Here is a 19,488-nt window from a genome sequence, read left to right on the forward strand (position 1 = left end):
TATTGACAGAATAACATTTCTTCTTCCAGCAGCAGTTACTGCATTCGTACAATCAAAAATGAAACTTGTGGAGATGAGGAAAGACTGGGTTTATTCTTGCTGATATTCTAGCAGGACTGATGGGACTATTGTATCTTCTTTGGCTAGCTGGACCTTTTATCACATTGCATATGTGGGTTTTCAAAAAAAAACTTACAAAAAAAAGGTTCCAAACTCCCATCTATCCAGATTTAGAGATCTTGGATCACAGCACAGATAAGCATTAATGAACAGCTGAGGTTTAAGAGTTTCTTCAGACTTGTAGAAAAGTCCACTGTTTAAAGAAGAATAATCTTTTCTGAGGTTTCTAGTGATGTTTCTCCAGATGAAAATGTTTATTTTAAAATATTTTATATGATACTTTTAAATGTCTTATCTGATGAAAAGTATTTCATCAGGTGAAAACATTTATTTTCATCAGGCACCCTGTAAGAACTTTTAAGAACTGTAGCCAATTTCAGAGATGATTCTCATCAAGTGTTGTTATGCAACATTGGCATTAGGGTGGAAATGGAAAAGGAAAATCCCATTAAATTTGAGAGCTGATGAAGACGGGTTTCCTAAGGTATTGCACATTGCAGTCCACAGAAAGTTTTGAGTCCTTCCAGTGCTTGCATGATCTCTGCTTACAGCCACTCGGAAGTCATTGCTCTCATCAGAGAATCACAGAAGTGTTTAGGTTGGAAGGGACCTCTTGACATCATCTGGATCCTTCTTCTTTCCCTTCTTGAAGATGGGAGTGGCATTTGCTTTCTTCCAATCCTCAGGAACTTCTCCCTTTCATCATGACCTTTCCAAGATAATCAAGAGTGGCCTTGCAGTGGCATCAGTTCAGCTCCCCCAGCACTTGTGGGTGCATCCTGTCAGGTCTCATGGACTTGCATATCCAGTTTAACTGCTCCCTAACTTGGTTCTCCACCACTGAGTGTAAGTCTTCCTTGCTCCAGACTTTCATTCTCGTCTCAAGGGTCTGGGATTCCTGAATGCTGGTCTTAGAAGTAATGACTGAGGCAAGCAAGGCATTGAATACCTCAGCTTTTTCCATTTACTTTGTCACCATGGTCCCTGCTCCATTTGGCAGAGGAGCCACATTTTCCCTAGTCTTTCTTTTTCTGTTGATATACTTGTAGAAGGCCTTCCTGTTGCCCTTCACTTCCCTCACCAGATTCAATTCTAGGTGTGTTTTGGCTTTCCTAACCCCATCCCTACACAGACAGCATCTCTGTACTCCTCCCAGGTCACCTGCACCCACTTCCACATCTTCTATACTTTTTTTCTTTTACATCTGAGTTCAGTCATGTGCTCCTTACTTATCCATGCAGTCTTCCTGCTGCCTTTGCTTGGTTTCCTACTTTTCACGATGGCTCTTTTTAGAGTTTCAGGGTGGTTCCTTGAATACCAACCAGTTGTCATGGGCTTCTCTTCTCTCCAGGGCTGTATCCTTTGGGATTCTTCCAAGCAGATATCTGAAGAGGCTGACATCTGCCCTCCTGAAGTCCATGGCTGTGGCCCTAGGTTTTGCTTTGCTGCCTTCTCTTAGAATCCTGAACTCCACCATCTCCAGCCAGGATTGCTCCCAGCTTTTACATCCACAACCGGTACTTCCTTGTTTATAAACATTAGGCTCAGTGAAGCACCTTTCTTTGCTGGTTCCTCAAACACCTATATTTGGAAGTTGTCATCAGTGCACTCTAGCAATCTCCTAGGTTTGTGCTCTTCTGTGTCTCTTTGCAGCAGCTATCGGAGTGGTTAAAGTTCCCCATGAGGACCAGGGCCTGTGAATGAGAGGCTGCTTCCATTTTTTTGCAGGAAGCCTAATCTTCTTGATTAGGAGCTCTACAGCAGACACCCACTACAAATTCACTAATGTTAAGGCTGTGCCGGCTATTAAACCCGTGGCAGATGCTCTCTGTTAACCCTCCCCCACCCCCGAAGGGAAAGGGAAAAGGGAGAGAGACTTACGGATTGGAAAGTTAAAACAGTTTTAATAAACTATAATAATAAAAAAGAGTAGAATAATAATAGAAATAATCAAATATATACTAATATATACAAATATATATACAAAACCAAAATTGAGCTCCCCCGATGTCAGCCATGTCACCAGCGGCACTGCAGGGCAGGCTCCGGGAAGGCCCAGACTGGGCCTAGCAACAGTCAAGAGCTGGATTCAGGAATGCACAGATCGGGATTGGGGGCAGAAGGAAAATAGAGTCCTGTTGGGACACTGGCCATAGCAGAAAGAGAGCGAGACCCTTGTGATCCCCCCGCTTTATACTGAGAATGACGTGTATGGGATGGAATACCTTCGTTGGTCACTTCTGGATCACCTGCCCTGTCTTCTCCTCCCTGCAGGTGCGACCCTTCTTCGGCTCTTCACTCGTAAGCAGTGAGGAATTTAGCAGTGACCTTGGTTTCTCTAAGACTAAGTACAGCAAGAGCCTTTCTGCATAACATCCCTACTGGTGCCTCAGCAATAACTACAAAATTTGAGCATTAACAGTTCTGGAAGCAGACACTGTCTGCAAAACATGCAGTTAGTTTCAGAAAGTGCAGTTACTTAGAGGAGACTTAGCTGAAAGTAAAAGTCACTGAAAGGAAAATTGGCCTGGTTTAGGCCAAACTGGGACACACCCACTACAAATTCACTAATGTTATTCTTGCCCACTAATCCAGACCCATCAGCTCTTGACTTGATCCTGACCAATCCCCAGGTACGCATTCATGCATTCTGGCTTCTCTCTCACACAGATGGCAACTCACCTTCCTTGCCTGTCCTTGCTGAAAAGCCTGTATACATCCATCACAGTACTCCAGTCATGCGAATTATCACACTATATCCCCATAATCCCAATGAGGTCATAACCCTGTAACTGCACATAGACTTCTAATTCCTCCTGTTTGTTCCCAATGCTGCATGCATTAGTGTAGACATTTCAGAGAAACAGCCAAGCATACTGATTCCCCCAGAACAAGCATGAGGGCTTTCCCCGTAATGCTGTTCTGCAGGCAGTTCCTTATTTACGTGCCTATGCTTGAAGCGATTGCATTTCACCTCTATTTTGTTGATTGCTATCTCCCTTCTGTTCCAGTCAGCCTGGGCCCTTGGCTTTTCTACATCATCCACAACTCCTTCACTTATTATTTCAGGAAACTCTTTATGAACCATCATTCCCAGTTTAAACTTCTCCTTGTCAGATTGGCAAGCCTGTTGGCAAAGATCCTTCTGTCCCACCTTGTCAGGTGGATCACGCCTCTTCCAAGCAGCTGTTGACCTTCAAAGAGGGTCCCAAGGTCATAGACACTGAAATCCTGATGCTAAAACCACTCAAGCTGTCAATTGTTGATCTGTAGGAGTCATCCAGTCTGCCTCAGGTCCTTGCCCCCTACTAGCAGGATAGAGGAGAGCACCACCTAGTTCCCTATGCCCTTGATCGCTCTCCCCGGAGCCCTGTAGTCACTTCCCTGGTCACCCCCAGCAATGCCTATGTAGAAGACCAGCACAGGTAATAGCTGGACAAGCCTTGGTAATTTCTGCACATCATCCTGAATTTGAGCCTTCAGGAAGCAGCAAGCCTCCCTTGATGGCAAATCAGGTTGGGGGCCTTCATCACCTGCAGTAGAGTCTCCTACCACTATCACTCACTGCTTCCTTTTAGTGGTCCTGAGTGGCTTAGACTCAGCTGCAAGAAAAGTTCCATTTGGCAGCACTCCCAGCTCCTCATCAGCAAAGCAGACATTGAATGTATTCTGTAGCTGCAAGTCTTTAGGTGGGGTAGGACCTTCTTCAAAATGTAGTAGTCACCAGCTTCCAGCCTTAATCATGACAGGAGTTTTTCACTTTTACTTCATAGACACAGGCTCTTCCTGCCTCTCTGCTACAGCTGAAGGTTCAGGCTCTGGAAGCTGCAGTGTCTTAGATGTGATACAGCTCATCTCCTTCTCATCTTTTCTGGTGCTGTGCAGTATGGTTACCTTCGCCCACAGCTCTTTCTCTGAATTAGAGTCGAGCACTCAGGTGGTTTTGTGCAGCTGAATGGAGTCCCACTGCTGGAAAAAAAGGAATACTGCAGATGCCAACATATGCACTCCCTTTTCTGGGCATAAGACTGGTGAGATGTGTCTATTTTCTAATGATAAAATGCAGAAGTTGTTAGTATCTTCATGGCAACGTTTAGAAGTTTTGTTAACCAAGGTGCTGACCTGCAGTTGGAACTGTTGTACACATACAAAAATTATTTATTTTCTTGTTGCTGTTACTATGTTTGTGTCCTCCAGGCTGTTGGATTTTTCAAAGCTAGTGATATATTTGTCTGTAAAGCTAAGTCACAGAATCACAGAATCACAGAATCAACCAGGTTGGAAGAGACCTCAGGGATCATCGAGTCCAATCGTTGGCCTGGGACGCCTTGGGTGAGATTTATGCTAAGCGCTTTTCTCGGGAATCTTAGAAATCTCTTTAAAGAGTTACTTCCTAACATTTGTAGCCAGGCTGTATTATTGTAAACTTTTCACGCATGTTATTCTTGATCATATCATATTTGCACGTGCTTTCTTGCAGACAGCCACGATCACCGGCAATCCAAAAACCTGTATATCTGTTGCTAATAAAACTGCACTGTTTAAGTAGCCAGTTGTCAAAGTTTCTCACTGAACGCGACCAAACCCTACGCGGCCGTGCTAGTTCATGAGCACAATTGGACTGGCAGTGCAGACTGCTATCAGTGTATCCAGACCCGTGGTATATACATATACATATTAAACGCGACTGGACTGATAGCAGAAAATTGGACATCACTCAGAATTTAAACCTAGCCGCACCTAACCTCCCATTTTGGTGAAGATACTTAGAAAGCAAGGGGGTTTATCTTCTGCCAAATTCCCTTTTAATGCGACAGATGCTAAGCCACTATCCATCGTTTTTGAGAAGTCGTGGCAGTCTAGTGAAGTTCCCACTGATGGGAAAAGGGGAAACATAGCACCCATATTCAAAAAGGAAAAAATGAAGACCTGGGGAACTACAGGCCAGTCAACCTTGCCTCTGTGCCTAGCAAGATCATCCCTGAGAGCAGCCCCAAGGAGAAGGACTTGGGGGTGGTGGCTGATGAGAAGCTCAACGTGAGCCGGCAATGTGTGCTTGCAGCCCAGAAGGCCAACCGTATCCTGGGCTGCATCAAAAGAAGTGTGGCCAGCAGGTTGAGGGAGGTGATTCTCCTCCTCTGCTTTGCTCTTGTGAGAACCCACCTGGAGTACTGCATTCAGCTCTGAGGCACCCAACATAAGGTCATGGACCTGTTGGAGCCACTCCAGAGGAGGGCCATGAAGATGATCAGAGGGCTCGAGCACCTCTCCTATGAAGACAGGCTGAGAGAGTTGGGGTTGCTTAGCCTGGAGAAGAGAAGGCTCCAGGGAGACCTTCTAGCAGCCTTCCAGCACCTGAAGGGGGCCTTCAAGAAAGCTGGAGAGGGACTTTTTACAAGGGCGTGTAGGGCAAGGGATAACGGTTCTAAACTGAAAGAGGGTAGATTTAGATTTGATATTAGGAGGAAATTCTTTGCTGTGAGGGTGGTGAGGCACTAGAACAGGTAGCCCAGAGATATTGTGGATGCCCCCTCCCTGGAAGAGTTCAAGGCCAGGTTGGATGAGGCTTTGAGCAACCTAGTCTAGTGGAAAGATGTCCCTGCCCATGGCAGAGGGGTTGGAACTAGATGATCTTTAAGGCCCCTTCTAACACAAACCATTCTATGAAAAGATTGCAAAACATGTCTGTTCTTTACCTGTCTGGATTGATCTAGAAAAGCCAGATGAAGCCCTGGAGCAATGCCAAAATTACAGGAGATAGTACCTGCTCACCTGAAAATATACAAGAAATCAATCCAAGGAAACAGACTGCAGAATGCATGGGAGCTATTGAAGTGCACATCTGCCATTAATGACATCATGGGAATGGGGATTGTCCAGTAAGGGCTCTGATGTGCAATTCTCAAACCCAGATGGTATTCATTTAAACACTGGCTAAAGATTAAGCCCATGCTGTCCTAAACAGAGCTAATTGCTTAATTTTCTCTAAGCATTTTGAAATATCTGTCATTTTTATTTAGATTTTTTAAGTAGTTTAGGTTACAAATGAGACCATGGTATTCTAACAAAGGGTTTCCAGCTAGACCTGGCTACATCCTTCAAGATGAATCAATTACTGAGCACTTTCTTTTGCACTGTAAATCACTTGCAAACAAGTGCAATCCGTGTGCTGGTCTCTTTTCACAGTACATGGCATTTTTATCAGTTTTTTTCCTGGGTCTTGATTGAATCCATAAGCCTGTTAACTATTTCACATTTCCCATAAAACAGTGAATTAAAAATATCATGGAAATGTGAGTGCATTTCTGATGTGCATCAGTCAAGTTAAAATGCATGTAGCTTGGGGAGATTCAGGGCTGTTTTCACTAATAAACGAAGAGGTATCTCAACTACTGGTGGGCAACAAGAAATGTAACAAGGCTCACAGAGGAAAATACCTTTCTGTCCTGCTACAATCAAGTCCAGACCTAAACAACAAGGAACCAAGAAAAAAATTCCTTCCTGTAGAATTCCTCCTCTCTCCTCTTTTCCACGTGACTCCTGTTACTTCATGCAAGTGAATCTGCTCTACAGTACTTTGTTTTTATCCTCCTGATACAGCTGGAGATATTGTTTAATGTTATTATCTTGTTAGTGGATAAGCAAAGTGTTTTTCCCATCCTCACACAAATTATGGCAAAGTAGGGCATGAAGCCCATATTTGCAGATGTCTGAAAAAAGACATAGTATCCTCAGAGGACTCTTTCCACCCACCTTGCTGAAAACCCAACCATATTTAGGAATCTAGAATACCAAGTAGGAAACAGACGAAATAGATAGGCTGACATTTTGCTCTCCTGAAATCCATGAGTGAATTTTTGCTGTACTGTAAAGGGGACAGGTTCTTATCAAAAGGGCAATCAAAAGGTACCTCAGGGCCCTGGGGCGTTTGGTAAAGGGGATAGGTGCACATGTTATATTCTCTTCAATTCCTTTGGTGTTAGGTGAAAATAGGGAAAGGACCATGAAAATACAACAGTTTAATATGTAGCTAAGCGACTGGTGCCGTAGGTGGGATTTTGGGTTCTTTGACCACGGGGCGGCTTTCATGGCACCGGGCCTGCTTATGCCGGATGGGGAACAGCTGAGTCAGAAGGGGAAAAGGGTTATGGCCCAGAAGCTGGCAGGGCTGATCAAGAGGTCTTTAAACTAGGTTCGATGGGGGAGGGGAATAAGACCAGGGCAACTGCAAATGAACCTAGGGGCGACAGGCCTGCACCGGGGGCAAGACCCCTAGCCCAGCTGAAGTGCATTTACACCAATGCACGCAGTATGGGCAACAAACCGGAAGAGCTAGAAGCCACTGTACAGCAGGAAGGTTATGATGCGGTTGCCATCACAGAAACGTGGTGGGATGACTCATGACTGGAGTGCTGCTATGGATGGCTATAAGCTCTTTAAGAGGGACAGGCGAAGCAGGAGATGCGGTGGGGTAGTGTTGTATGTTAGTGAGTCCTTGGACTGTGTCGAAATTGAGGAAGATGGTGAGGATGACAAGGTTGAATGTCTATGGGTAAAGATCAGGGGGAAGGTTGGCAGGGCGGACATTAAGTTGGGAATCTGTTATAGACCGCCCAACCAGGATGAGCAGGCGGACAAGGCGTTTTACAAGCGGCTGTCAGAAGCCTCCCGGTCGCCGGCCCTTGTACTCGTGGGCGATTTCAACTTGCCGGATGTCTGCTGGAAATACACCATGGCAGAGAGGAAGCAATCTAGGAGGTTCCTCGAATGTGTGGAGGACAACTTCCTCATGCAAGTGGTAAATGAGCCCACTAGAGGTGGGGCCCTGTTTGTGAACAGAGAAGGACTAGTGGGAGATGTGAGGGTCGGTGGCCGTCTTGGGAATAGTGACCATGAAATGTTAGAGTTTTCGATAGTGGGGGAAGTAAGGAGGGGCAAGAGTAGAACTTCTGCCTTAGATTTCTGCCGGGCAGACTTTAGCCTGTTTAAGAGGTTGGTGGACCGAGTCCCTTGGGAGTCGGTCCTGAAGGGCAAAGGAGTCCAGGAAGGCTGGACATGCTTCAAAAGGGAATTGCTAAATATTCAGGAGCAGGCTGTCCTGGTGTGTAGGAAGACAAGCCACTGGGGAAAAAGACCGGCCTGGTTAAACAGGGAACTTAGGCTAGAACTTAAGAAAAAAAAGAGAGCCTACTTGCTCTGGAAGAAGGGTCGGGTAACTTGGGAGGTCTATAGGGATGTTACCAAGTCGTGTAGGGAGAAGATTAGAAGGGCCAAAGCTCAGTTAGAGCTCGATTTGGCTGCTACAGTCAAAGACAACAAAAAAAGCTTTTACAAATACATTAACAGCAAAAGGAGGGTCAAGGAGAGCCTCCACCACTTGCTGAATGAGGAGGGTAGTGTAGTGTCAGGGGATGAGGAAAAGGCAGAGGTGCTCAATGCCTTCTTTGCCTCGGTCTTTAATGTCAAGACTGGATGTCCTCAGGAGACTCGGCTCCCAGAGCCTGAAGTTAGGGACGGGGGCCTGTGTGAACCTCCCATAATCCAGGAGGAGACGGTTAGTGACCTGCTGTGCCAGTTGGACACCCACAAGGCTATGGGCCCAGATGGGATTCACCCCAGAGTAATGAAGGAACTGGCAAATGAACTTGCCAAACCACTCTCGATTATCTACTGGCAGTCCTAGTTAACTGGAGAAGTTCCAGCTGACTGGAAATTAGCGAATGTAACGCCCATCTACAAGAAGGGTCGGAAGGATGATCCAGGGAACTATAGGCCTGTCAGCCTGACCTCGGTGCCAGGCAAGGTGATGGAACAGATCATCCTGAGTGCCATTACACGGCACATGCAGGACAATCGGGGCATCGGGGCCAGCCAACATGGATTCATGAAAGGCAGGTCCTGCTCGACCAACCTGGTCTCCTTCTATGACAAAGTGACCTACTTAGTAGATGACAGCAGGGCTGTGGATGTAGTCTATCTAGACTTCAGTAAGGCATTTGACACTGTCTCCCACAGCATCCTCCTAGACAAACTGGCTGCCTGGGGCTTGGATGGGTGGACTCTTTGATGGATTAAAAACTGGCTGGATGGCTGAGCCCAGAGAGTGGTGGTGAATGGGGCAAAGTCCAACTGGCGGCCGGTCACTAGCGGTGTTCCCCAGGTCTCCGTTCTGGGGCCGGTGCTGTTCAATATCTTTATAGATGATCTAGACGTAGGGATTGAGTGCACCCTCAGCAAATTTGCAGATGACACCAAGCTGGGTGGCAGTGTCGATCTGCCGGAGGGTAGGAAGGCCCTACAGAGGGATCTGGACAGTTTAGATAGATTGGCCGAGACCAACGGCATGAGGTTCAACAAGAACAAGTGCCGGGTCTTACACTTCAGCCACAACAACCCCATGCAGCGCTACAAGCTCAGGGAAGAGTGGTTAGAAAGCGGCCTGGCAGAAAGAGACCTGAGGGTGCTGATCGACAGCCGGCTAAACATGAGCCAGCAGTGTGCCCAGGTGGCCAAGAAGGCCAATGGCATCCTGGCCTCTATTAGGAATAGTGTAGCCAGCTGGTCTAGGGAAGTGATCGTCCCTCTGTATTCGGCACTGGTGAGGCCGCACCTTGAATACTGTGTCCAGTTCTGGGCCGCGCACTTCAAGAAAGATGTTGAGGTGTTGGATCGAGTCCAGAGGAGGGTGACCAAGCTGGTGAAGGGTCTGGAGGATATGACCTATGAGGAACGGCTGAGGGAGCTGGGGTTGTTTAGCCTGGAGAAGAGGAGGCTCAGAGGTGACCTTATTGCAGTCTACAGCTACCTGAAGGGAGGTTGTAGTGAAGTGGGAGTTGGCCTCTTCTCCCGGGCAACTAGCGATAGGAGAAGAGGACACAGCCTCAAGCTTCACCAGGGGAGATTCAGATTGGACATTAAGAAGAATTTCTTCTCAGAAAGGGTGATTAGACATTGGAATGGGCTGCCCAGGGAGGTGGTGGAGTCACCATCTCTGGATGTGTTTAAGAAAAGACTGGACATGGCACTTAGTGCCATGGTCTAGTTGACATGGTGGTGTAAGGGCAATGGTTGGACTCTATGATCCCAGAGGTCTCTTCCAATCTGATTGATTCTGTGTTTCTGTGATTCTGTGATTATTGACACTGGTACCGAACCTAATATCAGTTCAATAGTTTGCTCCAACATCGCATGGAATCAAGGAATAAGCTTTCAGTAAGATTGAGTCCTTTTGTCAGCTGAAGTAAGCATTCTGATCCAGCAGTGTTGGTTCCTCCTCCTTTCTTGTACGGAAAGGTGTCTGAGATGGGAATTCCCTAGCTGCCCAAGGGCAACGGAAATCTCCTAGCCTTGTATTTGCAAATTTGTCTTATTGTTACCGGGAATCGTGTCTAAACAATCGCAGTGATGCACAGCATAAGACTCCTTTGCATTTCTATGAATTTCAGATGAAACTGTAGGTGACGAACGGGTCATTAAAGAATCTGACACTTCAAAACCAGACAATATGAAGAGGAATGTAAAGCTCACAAGTTAAAAGCAAGCATGTTCATGGTCAGATTTACATTGAACATCCTGCAAGAAGGAAATTCCTTGTTAATAGAACATACCATTTATGCCACTGCAGTACTCACAGCAGTTAATGCAGCAAGACAGAAATGCTTCCTCTTACATTGTTCTTTGAGAAGTAAAATTAGATATTTCAACTACTCTGAATTATAAATACATTTGTGGTCAAAGCCAATTTACATTATATCATTCTCTTTTTTTAGCTGAGTTCACCTAGAGCTTGATTGATAACTTTGGCCTCCTTTGGGGATGTTTTCTGAGCTTGTGACATCCTTTTCAGGAAGTTTAAAATATTTGTGGAAAATACATATATATATGTAAATATATAAGTATACATAGTGAATTATGAATACAAATATTAATACAAATACAAATATTGGTACATATGTATTGGGGATATTCATATAGCCCTCTAAAGGAGTTTTCATGTAATTTATTTTTTAAAAGATTTCTACCCCAAGTACTTGTACACTTTGTCGACTTCTAGAATTGGAAAATTTCCAACGTCTTCTCTTGCTCCTATCAGTCTCAGAAGACAAACAATATCATTATTCCAGAACAATGTGAACTCTCCACACAAATGAGAACTGACTAATTGCAGTCCCTCTGATGTACATCTGGTCACATCTGTTTTCATCACCAGCTGGAGAAAGAGATGAAGGTCAGCAAGATCTGCAGCAGCATTGCTCTACTTAGTTTGCCTCCTGCAACCTCATCTAGCGCTGCCCAGAAAGCTTTCTTAAGGAGATTTCTGAGCTGGTAGCTAAACAACAAATGATTGAGCTGCTCTGCACCTTGCTGTCTCAGCACTATCCAGGTGCAGAAACAAGAGATCAGCAGGAAATTTCAGCCCTTGTTACAGAGTCAGTCAGTGTAACCTGACTCTGAAAAGCAACTAGGACTTCCCTTCTCCCTTTTGGATTGCTTTGGGAATTTCAGATCTTTCTTCTGGTGAATATAAAGAGTTTACTAATTAGCCTTAAGAGTTTCTTTGAGTCCAGCCTGTCTTTAGAGTGAAGTGGAGTTTCTCTCCCATACTGAGGCTTGTCACTTTGAGTGGAGGGGAAGAAGCTGGTAGAGTTTTCAAAGCTGTATTCCTTGGAGAGTCTGGACTTGTATACAATCCATAGTTGGAGACAATGGAGATGGGGAGAAGAGTGTGTTTGAATACACCTAGTCTCTTTCCTCTGCCTCTTGTCCGCAAGATTTTTTGGGCTGGGAGCGATGTGGGAGAGGTCCTACTGGGACCAAAGGGCTGATTTGGAGAGCTGTGGGCTGCCTGTGGGGCATCTATCATAATTTTCATCTTCTGGCCAAAGACTTTTGATGTCCTTTTTAGGCAAAAGGGGCAAAGGCAAAGACAAAGACAAGTAGTCTGTGAAGGTAGCCAGGTCTGTCCTGTAGCTGACAGAGGACCCTTAAATATTTCAAAAATCAGCTGGTGCAGGTGGTCAACTCATAAAATAAGTAATTAACTCCTGTTTCTGCTACTGGCCATATGGGTGGCCTGGAAAGTCTCTGTCTGTGCTTTGCCTCCTTGAATTGTTGGGCCCAAGAAGCCTATGCCAGTCCTTGTTCAACTCTGTGCCTTGCTATACTCTCTTTCTCCCATACTGAGAAAAAACACACCTGTAGATTTTGGTGCAGGGATTAGAGGCATGGTTTCCCCCTATGTCTTGTGCTATGGAGCAAGTCAAATACTATCACCCTCAAGAACTCATTGAATGCTTTCCTACCCCTTGCAAGAGCTTCTCAAAGAAGCAGGTTTAGCAACATGCTGGTGAGTCAGAAAAGTGCTGGTGAGCAATGATGTACATACTCCAGAGATAAGTGTTCTGACCAACAGGTAAATGCAAACATAAATGCACCACAACACCCTATTTTTAATGTATGGTGAACCCAGCTGTTCATTTTTTGCTTGGATCAAAATTAGGTCTGATCTTTAAGTTTCCAAATGATTCTGACAGAAGCAGCTTTGAAAATGCAAGGAAGAACGTGTTCAGAGCCCTTACCAGCCTTGTCTCCAAGGTGTGAAGAGTCTCTTCTCCTTTAGATGCCAGGCTTTGTCTGACAATGTTCAATACATCAGCACATTTTAAATCTGCAAAGCCTGGCTAAGTCTGAGTGACAGAACACGATTTGAGCACATTCCCCCTTCCAGTTTAGCTGGATAAGTTAAAGAATGTAGCTGAGTCCAAGGTCAGCTTGTAAGGAAATCTAGAAACAAGAACCTGCCTCTCTTTCCCCTTGGGAACTATTTTTAAGCAGAAGCTTTACAGCAGTCCCCTGCATGCCCTCTACAACACAACTGAGCAGCCACACATCTGTGCCTGGTCTTGTACTTCCTCAGTTCTGACCCTGACATAGACCCAACAGCTTGGCTTCCTGGTTTGAGCTCAGACCTTCCTCATCACTACAGAAATGCTGGATGATCAGTGGACTGTATCTAACCTTCACCAGTGTCTCTGGCTCTGATCCTGACCTGGACTTGCTGCTCTGCATCCTGGCTCCTTGTTGGTGAGGTACCTGCTTATGCCTGCCTTGTTATTTTGCTTTGCTCTCAGCTCACTTTGAAAAGCAGCCTCCTTGTTGCTTCCTCCCACAAAGCTGTCAATTAATATTAAGTATAAAGGTAAAATACATCGTATGTTTTCTTTTCTAGTATGTGTTAAGGGACGTTAAGGATGAACCTGCCGACTACTCGAGATATTAAGGGTTGTTGTGAGTGGCTGCCTCTTCCAGCTGCTCAGTCCCAGGACCTCCTACCCAAGGCCTTGCTGGACCCCAGCCTGGTGCCTGGGGAACTGTGGTCTCTGCCCAAGTTGAGGGACACAGCTGCTGCTTGCCTGTTTGCAGGTTCAGCCAGTAGTGAAGCCGAGCATATATACCAGAGACAAAGACACACTCACACAGATGCCCACACAGACACGGAGATGCACAGAGGACACTGACACAGCTGGTCACATGCACTGCCACAGATGAGGCATTGCCTTCAACAGCACCCACATATGGGCCTCACATGAACACAAGCACCGATAGCCAAGTCCCTTCCTCCTCATGGGCTGGCAGAGACAGAAGGTCAGTAGTGCAGCACATACATGACACTTTCCAGGTTCACAAGTCCATGCACAGTCATGGATAACCCAAGTACCATCCTGGCCCTTCTATCCACCTGGCACCCCTGCCCCAATCCCAGACCCCCTTACCTGCCCCATGGGTCCCTGACTCCCTGGCTGGTCCAGCTTGGTGCTCAGTGCAGACACACAGCACTCACACACTCATCCCACAGGCACCTCACACTCACAAGTCCCCCATATACCAGCATGGACCCTCTGCCCACCTGATACGCAGCTTGGACCCAAGGCTCCCCTACTCACCAGCTAGTCCAGCCTGAAGATTGACAGCTGTATAGGGTTTGTGTGGCAAGGCTTTTGTAGCAGGGGGGACTACAGGGGTGGCTTCTGTGAGAAGCTGCTAGAAGCTTCCGCCATGTCTGATAGAGCCAATGCCAGCCAGATCCAAGACGGACTTGCTACTGGCCAAGGCTGACGCCATCAGCAACGGTGATAGTGCCTCTGGGATAATGTATTTAAGAACAACAGCAATTGCAGCCAGAGAGAGAAGTGAGAATATGTGAGAGAAACAACTCTGCAGACACCAAGGTCAGTGAAGAAGGAGGGGGAGGAGGTGCTCCAGGCGCCAGAGCAGAGATTCCCCTGCAGCCCCTGGTGAGGACCATGGTGGGGCAGGTTGTCCCTCTGTGGCCCATGGAGGTTAACGGTTGAGCAGATATCCACCTGCAGTGCAACGTGTGGACCTCACGCCGGAGCAGGTGGATGCCCTAAGGAGGCTGTGACCCTGTGGGAAGCCCCCACTGGAGCAGGCTGCTGGCAGGACCTGCTGACCCATGGAGAGAGGAGCCCATGCTGGAGCAGGTTTGCTGGCAGGTCTTGTGACCCCATGGGGGACCCACACTGGAGCAGTCTGTTCCTGAAGGACTGCACCTGTGGATAGACCCACACTGGAGCAGTTTGTGAGGAACTGTAGTCTGTGGGAAGGACTCACGTTGGAGAAGTTCATGGAGGTCTGTCTCCCATGGGAGGGATCCCACGCTGGAGCAGGCGAAGAGTGTGAGGAGTCCTCCCCTGAGGAGGAAGGAATGGCAGAAACAATGTGTGATGAACTGACCACAACCCCCATTCCCCGTCCCCCTGCACCACTGAGGGGGAGGAGGTAGAGAAAACTGGGAGTAAAGTAAAGCCCGAGAAAAAGGGAAGGGTGGGGAGAAGGTGTTTTAAGCTTTGTTTTTTATTTCTCATTATCTTACTCTGATCTGATTGGTAATAAATTAAATTAATTTCCCCAAATCTAGTGTGTTTTACCTGTGACAGTAACTGGTGAGTGATCTCTCCCTGTCCTTATCTTGACCCATGAGCCTTTCGTTATATTTTCTCTCCCCTGTCCAGCTGAGGAGGGAGAGCGATGGAGCGGCTTTGGTGGGCACTTGGCATCTAGACAGGGTCAACCCACCACACCAGAAAATACATGCACTCCCTCCATGCACAGCAAGTTTGAGGAAGATACAGACATTCACTCCTCTCCAGCAGCCAGCACCAGGCACATGGGCCGTGACCTGCAGTCCCACTCCAGCCACCACTGCTGAGCCCCTCACTCACACTGATCCCCCCAGCAACTGGTTTTGGGAACCCACATCATTCCTGACCCAGAGGCTGGAGGGTAAAGACCCCCCCTCACTCCAGTTGCTGTCACTGAGACCCCCCACTCACTCCAGTAGCAACACCACAGGCCAGGGCCACCCACACCCCTGGTCTGACTCCAGCAGCTGGTACCCACTCCTCTCACGCTGGTACCCCAGCAGCTGGCACTGAGTCCCTTCACCACTCACACACACGGGACAGAGAGTGAGATTATGTAGAGAGGTAAAGAACAGACAGGACAAACTGCGGTGCTCAGGCGCAGGGCTCAGCCAGACAAGTGTACTGACCGGCCATGGTTTACAGGTGACCGGCCCCTTTTGTACCCTTGTCTGTCTACCCCAACTCTTTGCTCCTCCCTGCCCCCTCTTCCCCTGCACATTGCCTCCTCGGCTGGCACAGTCCCACTGACCCCCTCCAACATCCTGGACCCTCAGGTTTGCAGCCTTAGCTGTTGCAAAGTTCCAAGTTTGCCTGCGATATCTTGATAGCCCATCAGCTAGTGTGACTGACTAGGTTTGTTTCTGATTAGTGTCTTCGGTAATGCTAATTGCTCAGATTTTATGACTGATTGTCTCCTTCCCTTTGCTTATTGTCACTACTGAGAAAATAAACATTCTCACACTCTACATATCCTTACTTATTCGTGTGACTGACCAGGTTTGGTCTTATCATGACCCCCCTTATCATTTGTTAGTCAGGTTTCTGTCTCTGTATGTTTTTATTTATGGCTCCTTTGACCAGATACCCTTAAAGGAGCAAACACTCTTCTTCTGCATACCCTTATGCTATGTAGTTGAATGTCAAGGGAATTACCTCAAGGAGGTTTATTGAGATAAACTCACAGAGAAAACTGTTAACTACTAGCCTTAAAAAAAAAAAAAAAAAAAAGAAAGGTAAAAAGATTGTCAAGCAATTGGAATTGGAGATGAGTCATGGGACAACTCTTTTCTGCTGTGTTAAAACCTTACTTGTAATTTTCTTTGGTAAAGCCATATGTCTTCACTTCTACAAGTAATTTCATTTTAATTAGCTTTTAAGTTCACAGCTACCAAAACTTTGCTTTAATATAGACTTTGGTAAGCTCAAATCGAGGGGAAAGGTCAGCTTTACGAAACCCTGAGTAATTTGGCAGTGATCAAAGCTTCATATATTTATACTCTGCTTGCTCCAGTTTTATAATAAATGGTTCTTTTTAGACTTAACAAGTTTTAAAGAGTGGAAAAATTATCAAGCTTTTTTTTTTGTTTTGTAAAAGGTGAGACTTTTGTTAAAAAAATCCTCTTTATCTGTAGTTAATTGGATACTAAAGCTTCCCAGTGGAATAACTCATACAGAAGTTCCTTGAAAGTGCAATATCAAAAAATTATCAGGAATTAGCCTTTTGCTTTGTCCATCCTCCAGATCCAATAAATACAAAATGAACTGACTGGAATATGCTGACCCCATCTGGGCAGGTGGGTGATGATCTTTGATATTTGTTTATCTGCATGAAGCTGGAAGAAAATATCACCTTCCTTGTACAATCTTTGAAGGGGAAAATGTGGAATCTCAGTATCCTACCTGCTTCAAATTGTTTATCAGAAGGGAGTTGATGGGAGTGGGATCTATGAATGCAGAGGAGACAGTGTTGCAAGAAAGGGCAAATCAAATGGGGTCTACTGAAGTTTTGAAAGGATTAGAAACAAAGGGAATTTCAGCTCTGATCCCATCACATGTCTTAGCCCTAGTCAGGAACATTTTGTCAGCATACAGTTTAATTTCTCTTCAGCCTTGGTGGATCAAGCATAGGTCTCATGCTTCCCACTGCCTTGTTAAGAGTAGAAGTGTGCAGAGACATCCTGCCTCTCAGTCTTCTCTTCAATAACTTCATTAATGATTTGGATGCAGGACTTGAAGGACTACTATTCAAGTTTGCTGATGACACAAAATTGGGAGGAGCTGTTGATACTCCTGAGAGCAGAGAGGCCCTGCAGGGAGACCTAGATAAATTATAAAGGTGGGCAAACACCAACTGCATGAAGTTAAACAAGGGAAAGTGACGGATTTTGCACCTGGGACATGGCAACCTTAGATGTAAAACGAGAGACTAGAGAGCAGCCCTGCGGAAAGGGATCTGGGGATTCTGGTCCACAGCAAGTTGAACATGAGCCAACAGTGTGCTCTGGCAGCCAAGAGGGCCAACCGTGTCCTGGGGTGCATCAAGCATAGCATTGCTAGCCGGTCGAGGGAGGGGATTGTCCCATTCTACTCCGCACTGGTGCGGCCTCACCTGGAGTACTGTGTGCAGTTTTGGGCGCCAGAGTATAAAAAGGGTATGAAGATATTAGAGAGTGTCCAGAGAAGAGCCACAAAGATGGTGAAGGGTTTAGAGGGGAAGCCATACGAGGAGTGGCTGAAGTCACTGGGTCTGTTCAGCTTGGAGAAGACTGAGGGGAGGCCTCATTGCAGTCTACAACTTCCTCACAAGGGGAAGTGGAGGAGTAGACGTTGACCTCTTCAGCCTGGCGACCAGTGACAGAACTCGAGGGAATGTCAGGAATATATGCCAGGGGAGGTTTAGGTTGGATATTAGGAAAAGGTTCTTCACCCTGAGGGTGGTGGAGCACTGGAACAGGCTCCGCAGGGAAGCAGTCATGGCGCCAATCCTGACAGCATTCAAGAAGCATTTGGACAATGCCCTCAGACACATGGTGTGAATTCTGGGGTTGTCCTATGTTGGGACAGGAGCTGGACTTGATGATCCTTGTGGGTCCCTTCCAACTCATGACATTCTATGATTCTATGATTAATCAGGACTCACTTGAGCACCTATGTAAAACCAGCCCATTGTCCTGAACATGAGATTCAGCAGGAAAGACAGGGGGAACCAGCAAAGTTTAGTGACATCTGTGAGAGCTGTGTGCGTAGCAAATCTCATCAGCCTGCATGTCTATATCCCTTCATCTCAGCAAGGTCCTAGACAGGTGTGTCCAAGGGTAGAAATGGCTGGCCTAGGACAACTCAGTCGCCCTGGTGACTGTGAAAAGACTTCACTTTCAGTATTTGCAAATGTGTTACTGAGGCTGATACAATAACACCTTCAATACTGAATGCGACTAACGGGCTAAGTGAATCACAGAATCACAGAATGGTTAGGGTTGGAAGGGACCTCTGGAGATCATCTAGTCCAACCCCCTGCCAAAGCAGGTTCCCCTAGAGCATGTTGCACAGGGTCATGTCCAGTCGGGTTTTGAATATCTCCAGAGAAGGAGACTCCACAACCTCCCTGGGTATCCTGTTTCAGTGCTCTGTCACCCTCAAAGTAAAGATTTTACGCATATTCAGGTGGAATTTCCTGTGTTTCAGTTTGTGCCTGTTGCCCCTTGTCCTGTCACTGGGCACCACTGAGAAGAGTCTGTCCCCACCTCCTTCACACCCGCCCCTAAGGTGTTTGTAAGCATTGATAAGATCCCCCCTTAGTCTTCTTTTCTCCAGGCTAAACAGACCTAGCTCCCTCAGCCTTTCCTCATAAGAGAGATGCTCCAGTCCTCCAGTCATCTTTGTAGCCCTCTGCTGGACTCTCTCCAATAGTTCCTTATCTTTCTTGAACTGGGGAGCCCAGAACTGCAGACAGTACTCCAGATGAGGCCTCACTAGGGCAGTGTAGAGGGGGAGGATAACTTCCCTCGACATGCTGGCCACACTCTTCCTAATGCACCCCAGGATACCATTGGCCTTCTTCGCCGCAAGGGCACATTGTTGGCTAATGGTGAACTTTTTGTCCACCAGAACTCTCAGGTCTTTCTCCGCAGAGCTGCCTTCCAGCAGGTCAACCCCCAACCTGTACTGCTGCATGGGGTTATTCCTTCCTAGGTGCAGGACCCTACACTTGCCTTTGTTGAATTACATGAGGTTCCTCTCCGCCCAACTCTCCAGCCTGTCCAGGTCTTGCTGAATGGCAGCACGGCCTTCTGGTGTATCGGTCACTCCTCCCAGTTTTGTGTCATCAGCAAACTTGCTGAGGGTACAGTCTGTCCCTTAGTCCAGGTCGTTGATGAATAAGATGAACAAGACTGGATCCAGTACTGACCCCTGGGGAACACCA

The sequence above is a fragment of the Nyctibius grandis genome, chromosome Z (genome assembly GCF_013368605.1).
Source record: "Nyctibius grandis isolate bNycGra1 chromosome Z, bNycGra1.pri, whole genome shotgun sequence".
Taxonomy (NCBI): domain Eukaryota; kingdom Metazoa; phylum Chordata; class Aves; order Nyctibiiformes; family Nyctibiidae; genus Nyctibius; species Nyctibius grandis.